We start from the raw sequence: 7767 nt of genomic DNA on the forward strand, positions 1-7767 counted from the left end.
CTCTTAACTGTCAACTTCCTCTTTATTCCATTTGTTATATTTATTTTATTTTAGTTTTTACAAATGTCTTCAATTCAGCTCTAAACATATAAACCAACCTGGCTTTTTAACCAAGACAGCCTTCTTCCTCAGTTGTAGAACTGTGGCTTTTAGAGGCCTAATAAAGTCTTCTTAAATGAGTCCAAATTATCATTCACATTTTTCTTATTAATCTCTTCCTTCCAAGTAATTTGGCTCATGATTACTTTCAGGTTTGTGAAATGGCCCCATTAAGCACCAAATACCTGTATTACTGATCTGGATTTTATTCTGCATGCACATTAGAAATATGATCATGATAACTTATATCTAAGCAACCATTAGCTTTTAGTGCTGTGATCAGTTCTTTTACTATAGAACTCTCCCTTATAGGCAAGAATACTTTTTGAGTTAGGAAATTATCTAGTACCATAGAATCATGGTAGATTTGGGTTAGAAGAAACCTCAGAAGGTCATTTAGTCTAACCCCCAGCTAAAAGCAGAATCAATTACAATTAAATCATTCTACCCTTGAAAAACCTCTGAGGATGGAGATTCCACCACCTCCCTAGCTAACCCCCAATCTAGTACTTCTCCACCATTCTAGTGAAGTAGTTTTTCCTAATATTCAATCTAGATATACCCACTGCAACTCGAAACCATTGCTTCTTGTTCTGTGATCTGCCACTACTGAGAATAGCTCCATCTTCTTTGAAACCCACCTCCAAGTAGTTGAAGGCTGCTATCAAATCCATCCTCATTCTTTTCTTCTGCAGATTATATAAACCCAGTTCCCTCAGCTTCATAAGGCATGTGCCCCATCCCCGTTCTTGTGTTGTCTTCTGTTAGACTCTCTCCAATATGTCCAATTCCTTTCTGTAGAGCAGGCCCCAAAACTGGATGGAATACTCCAGACCTCACCAATGCCTTATAAAGGGGAATAATCACTTCCCTCAATTTCTTTGCAATGCTAATACTAATGCAGCCTAAAATGTCATTAGCCTTCTTGGCAACAAGGGCACACTGCTGAATCACATCCAACTTCTTGTCTACTATAATTCCCTGTTTGTACTTGTTGGCTTAGATTTGCTAGATATTCAGCTGATAGGGTGGTGTATTGCTCACTGTAATAATTTTGGCTGGTGTTTTTTTGCAGAACTGCTGCTTAGCCAGTTGATCCTCAGCCTGTAGCATTGCATGGGATTCTTCCAACCTAAGTGCAGTTCTCTGCACTTGTCCTTGTTGAACCTCATCAGATTTTTTTGGCCAATCCTTCAATTTGTCTAGATCATGCTGGACCCTATCCCTATCCCATTGCATATCTATTTCTTCAGCTTAGTGTTATCCACAAACTTGTTGAAGATGCAATCCATCCCACCATCCAGATCATTAATGAAGATGTTGAACAAAACTGGCTCCATCACCTCTTATGTTTAGAAATTCCAAATACATTTTGATACTGTCAGTATGAGACTTCCAGCACATAACTCAAATTGAAGACCTCTGTGATTACACAGCCCCACACCCCAGACACACATTACTGATAGGTGAAAAAGGAAGTTGTTATCCTGTTTCAAAATATAATTTGGGGGTCTGTGGCAGGCACCAACTAGTTCCCCATTTTGTCCTTTATCTGATTGAACAATGAGCCATAAGAATTTAAAATAAATTTATTTTGTGTTTTCAGTGATTGAGAACCAGTTAACGCTATTTTTACAGTGTCACTCACTCTCCCCTTTTTCCGCACTCAATTTGTCCTAAATAGTATATAACCACCTAGTTTAATAATTCAATTGTGCAAATCATCCCATCAAGTCTCAATACCAACTAGATAAAATTTATGCTCATAAATGAGTCATGTCAAATCCTTGTTTGTTGCCCAGGGTCCTAGAATTAGCATATGAGTAATTTAAGGATTTCTTAATTTCATGTCTTTTGGCTCTTTGATTAATTTTATTGTTAAAAAATCTGTTTTGGTCTGAGTAGTCCTGTTTTTCCTTTTGCTGTTAGTTGTACCTCCAGCTGATTACTGACCAGCCTCTCCTGAAGGATATTGCCCTGCCTTTCTAGAGAGAGGGAATCACCAAAACAATACAGCCCTCTCCTCATGGAAGGTAAACCAATGTTTCATAAACCAAAGCCCTCTACAACTTGCCTGTCCAGGGATCCACTTACAGAATCTTCTGCCTTCCTTTGTTCAAAGGACAGGAAAAAATCTCAGAGAAGATGGCATGGACATTATTATTCTTCCCCAAGCTTTCAAGTTCCCTGAAGTCATCTATGATCTGCTAAATTTCCTGTAATGTAGCACCCCTCAGATCTGCTTATTAGCTCCCTGTCTCTAGCTCTGAATCCCAGCTCTGACTCCTGATTCTAGCTTGGATGACTAGGCATGGCTCCTGCTATAAATATGAAACCTGTACGCCCACAGCCTGTTTGCAGGATCAGGGAAATGTCTTCAGGAAGATTCTGGGCTGGGAGTCCAAGCTGAAAGAAGTTTTGGGTAACTAGCAAAAAGCTAAACCCTTGCTTGTTAGCCTTCATGTATTCAGAGAGTCAGGACTGTGTACGTTCTTCATAAACAAACTGGATTTCATCAGGAAATACCAGATGCCATCATCAATTTCTGCCCTTAACTGAAACTTCTCCAGAGAACCTAAATTTCGAATAACCAGTTGGGAATAACTATATAATACTCACAATTATTTGGTAAATACTTCATTGTGATCTTTCTGCCAGGTGGAGACAGCAGTAGTCAGGGTTGGGTTCAATATCTAAAGGTTCCTGTCCATTCATTCAGAAAAGAATTGACTCATTTTCCACCTACTAACCTGGAAAAAACACACACAACCCTGGGTGTCTCTGAGAGGCAATAGTTCCCTACCGGCAAGCACATAATCTGAGTATAGAAACTTAGCTTTTCTTAAAAGGATGAAAGTAACTTGTCATTAGCAAAAAGAGACAGAGCTTTCTAAATGCTTGATTTCTCAAACTTCAAGTAGCATTCACATTTATTTTTTCATAAGCTTTCCTTTATTAAAAACCTTAAAGGGATTATTATTGGAATTGTACTGCAACAGGGATTAGATATACACTCAAATGTCTGCAGATAGCAAATATAGGAGCTATGGATACAACCAAAGCCAATGCGGCAAAATTTCAAAGACTAATCGAAGAGAATGTCCACAGAGCAGCATTATTTCAGAATAACTGATGTTATTCCAAAATAACATTGTCCGTTTCTACACAGCAAGCAGTTATTTTGACAATGTTGAGCTGGAGGACTTCTTCCTTTGATTCATGGTATCCCTCATTTCATGAGGTGTAAGGGAAGTTGAAGGAAGAGTGTTCTTCCTTCAATTTCCTGCTGTGTAGACAGAACCAAAAGCCGAATTAAGCTTAATTTAGCTGAAGTTGTATATCTTAATTTGACTTTAGCCCTGCTGTGTAGATGTACCCAGAGAGTGTAAAGAATTATTTACCCAGATGCAGGTACATGCGACCTAAATAGCAACTTAGAAACAACATTTTAACGTAAATTTCTGCAGCCAGTGTTCCCAGTAAACTGTGCATTTGGGTGGCCATCCAAGCAAGATTCAGTGTTGCCCAGCTGATTAGCAGAATGCCCACAAATGGCAGTACGTGTTTTTACTGGTGGTTCACACCCATACATGCCTTGGTGTATATAACAAATTATATTTCAGATGGACAAAATTGGAGGGAACACTGACTGCAGCCATCATTCTGTCCACCATACTATCATAAAAACAAAGGCACATATTAAATATTAGAAACTTTGACTAGTTCAGATTGCCCAAGAACTATTAAAGGATATTTTCAAATGCAGAGAGGACAGCATGGGAGACAGTTACAAATACCTAGAGACAAAACTAGGAGAGGGAGCTTAAAGACATTAGCTGCTTGAAAATGGTGGACATGACCAATAAGGAAGTAATTCTGCACCAACAACTTATTATATCAATGTTGATATTTTTATGTGATAAATGTTATCACATCTTAAAGATGACCTGACTGAAATAGGGACTAAAGCTGTGCCTAAAGTAAGTTATGAAAGCTATACTTCCTGTGTGAAAAAAATCAGCTAATATGTATCTACAAAACGTAATATCACATTTTAAAGTGTACTAATTCTTTACTTTTCAGTTTTTTGAAGTGAGATTTTTGTGAATTTTGTCCCATTGGACAGGTTTCATAGTCCCTATCTAGACTACCCATTTAAAAACAGTAGTATTGCTAAATGGAACTCTAGTTCATCTCTTATGGAACTATTCCAAGACACATTAATTTTGGTTGGAAGTGATCACCAGACAGAAAAGTTGATCTTCAACTTTCCATTAAGAAATTGGTATTCAGGCCATGATAGATCTTCTTAATTTCACTAATGGACATAAACTTTGGCTCTTCAGAGCCTACTTTTAGTTGCCAAGGAACTTATCCTAAATGGAAAGGGAGACCTTATTATCTCAGACATAGAAAATTATAACTTGACTGCAAATAAACCATAAATAACAGGAAAGACAAGTAAAAGATGTCTCAGATGAAGAATCTTAGCATTTCCAAGATATAGGATGGTCTGAGACTTATTAAAGTTTTGTAACAGTTATTATGCACTCATTTTAATAATCTTAGGAAATTAATTAATATGAGCACATAGCCCATTTGGGGAATGTTTCCACTACTGATAATGAAGTATGTGAACTGGCTTTCTGGGCAAAGATAACTCTTCAGTATTTGTGAATATATTAATGAGTAAATTTAATATCCTGTGTGTGAGGGGGTGCGCTACTTATTGCAGGTATGGCACCTCCTCCTGGTCTTTCTGGAGAATAACCCTTTGATTGCCTACTAAACTTCCATGTCTCTCTGGGTATGTCTACACTACCACCCTAGTTTGAACTAGGGTGGTAATGTAGGCAACCGGAGTTGCAAATGAAGCCCGGGATTTGAATTTCCTGGGCTTCATTTGCATAAAGCTGGGCGCCGCCATTTTTAAATGTCTGCTAGTGTGGACTCCGTGCCGTGCGGCTACACGCAGCACGGACTAGGTAGTTCGGACTAGGTTTCCTAGTCCGAACTACCATTACTCCTCGTTTCACCTAGTCCATGCCACGTGTAGCCGCGCGGCATGGAGTCCGCACTTGCAGACATTTAAAAATGGCGGCACCCGGCTTTATGCAAATGAAGCCTGGGAAATTCAAATCCCGGGCTTCATTTGCAACTAGGGTGGTAGTGTAGACATACCCTCTGTCTGCAGCCCCTTTCTTGTCCAAAGGGCTGCTGCAGCTTCCTCATGACTCAGCTCTCCATGTAGGTCCCCTTTCCGGTGCTGGAAAGTCCTTTCTCACAAATACGATCAGGCAGTCTTCTCACTCAGTGTCCCACCAACACCACTTCTCCAGAGTCTGACTGAAGAATCTGGGCCATGGGACTGTGTGGGGGTGGAGGCAGTGCAGGAAGCCTCTCTTCCCCTCTCCCAAGCTCTCGGCTGTTCAGAGAGCACTGAAGCAGCTGCTTTTCTCTGTGGCGGATAAGGGGCAGGCAGAGAGCTGCCTTAGGTTCCCTAATGTGTCCACGGGCCAGATCTGGAGGCTTGGCAGGCCAGATGCGGCCCACAGGTCATCTTTTGCCCGGGCCTGCCCTAGACTATCCATTGTATGTCTCCAGCATTTATATAAGGGTTAAACGTGCAACCCTCTCCACACATTGGTGAGCACTTACTCACACAAGTACTTCCTTTGATGTAAGGGGCAATTCATGGGAATAAGTGACAAAGTTTTCATAAATGGTTGCATACCAACCTTCATGTAAATAATGTAGGCATTCAATAAAGAGTATGACACATTCAGCATTGATTTTTAAGGGACTACCCAGGTAAATAAATACCCAACATGAGCAAAGATTACCAACATGAGTCATAGAGTCATAAAATCATAGGGCTAGAAGAGACCTCAGGAGGTCATCTAATCCAACCCCCTGCCCAAAGCAGGAACAATCCCAACTAAAGCATCCCAGCCAGGACTTTGTCAAGCCGAGACTTAAAAACGTATAGGATGGAAATTCCACCATCTCCCTAGCTAACCCATTCCAGTGCTTCACCACCTTCCTAGTGAAACAGTTTTTCCTAATATCCAACTTAGACCTCCCCCACTGTAACCTGAGACCATTGCTCCTTGTTCTGCCATCTGTCACTACTGAGAACAGCCTCTCTCCAGCCCCTTTGAAACCTCCCTTCAGGAAGTTGAAAGCTGCTATCAAATCCGTTCCCTCCCCCATCTTAGAATCATACAATGATAGAATACTAGGACTGGAAGGGACCTCGAAAGGTCATTGAGTGCAGTCCCCTGCCCTCATGGCGGGACCAAATACTGTCTAGACCATCCCTGATAGACATTTATCTAACCTACTCTAAAATATCTCCAGAAATGGAGATTCCACGACCTCCCTGGGCAATTTATTCCAGTGTTTGACTACCCTGACAGTTAGGAACTTTTTCCTAATGTCCAACCTAAACCTCCCTTGATGCAGTTTAAGCCCATTGCTTCTTGTTCTATCCTCAGAGGCCAAGATGAACAAGTTTTCTTCCTCCTCCTTATGACACCCTTTTAGATACCTGAAAATTGCTATCATGTCACCCCTCAATCTTCTCTTTTCTAAACTAAACAAACCCAATTCCTTCAGTCTTACTTCATAGCACATGTTTTCTAGACCTTTAATCATTCTTGTTGCTATTCTCTGGACCCTCTACAATTTCTCCACATCTTTCTTGAAATGTGGTGCCCAGAACTGGACACAATACTCCAACTGAGGCCTAACTAGCACAGAGTAGAGCAGAAGAATGACTTCTCGTGACTTGCTCACAACACACCTGTTAATGCATTCCAGAATCATGTTTGCTTTTTTTGCACCAGCATCACACTGCTGACTCATATTCAGTTTGTGGTACACTATAACCCCTAGATCCCTTTCTTAATAAGCGTACTTTCTATGCCAATATCTAAATCGATGAAGATATTGAAGAGAGACGGTCCCAAAACAGACCTCTGTGGAACCCTACTTGTTATACCTTTCCAGCAGGATTGTGAACCATTAATAACTACTCTCTGAGTACAGTTATCCAGCCAGTTATGCACCCTCCTTATAGTAGCCGCATCTAAGTTGTATTTGTCTAGTTTAGTGATAAGAAAACATGTGAGACTGTATCAAAACGCCTTACTAAAGTCCATGTATACCACATCCACCGCTTCTCCCTTATCCACAAGACTCATTATCCTATCAAAGAAAGCTATCAGATTGGTTTGACATGATTTGTTCTTTACAAATCCATACTGGTTTTTCCCTATCACCTTGCCACCTTCCAAGTGTTTACAGATGATTTCCTTAATTACTTGCTCCATTATCTTCCCTGGCACAGAAGTTAAACTAACTGGTCTGTAGTTTCCTGGGTTGTTCTTATTTCCCTTTTTATAAATGGGCACTATATTTGCCCTTTTCCAGTCTTCTGGAATCTCTCCTGTCTCCCATGATTTTCCAAAGATGATAGTTAGAGGCCCAGACACCTCCTCTATCAGGTCCTTGAGTACTCTAGGGCTGTGTCCAGACTCAGGGGTTTTTTCGAAAAAAGTAGCCTTTTTTCGAAAAAACCTCACCTGCGTCTAGACTGCAGCCGCGTTCTTTCAAAATTAAATCGAAAGAACGCGGCTTTTCTTTCGATGGCGGTAAACCTCATTT

This window comes from Pelodiscus sinensis, chromosome 1 (genome assembly GCF_049634645.1).
Source record: "Pelodiscus sinensis isolate JC-2024 chromosome 1, ASM4963464v1, whole genome shotgun sequence".
NCBI classification, from domain to species: domain Eukaryota; kingdom Metazoa; phylum Chordata; order Testudines; family Trionychidae; genus Pelodiscus; species Pelodiscus sinensis.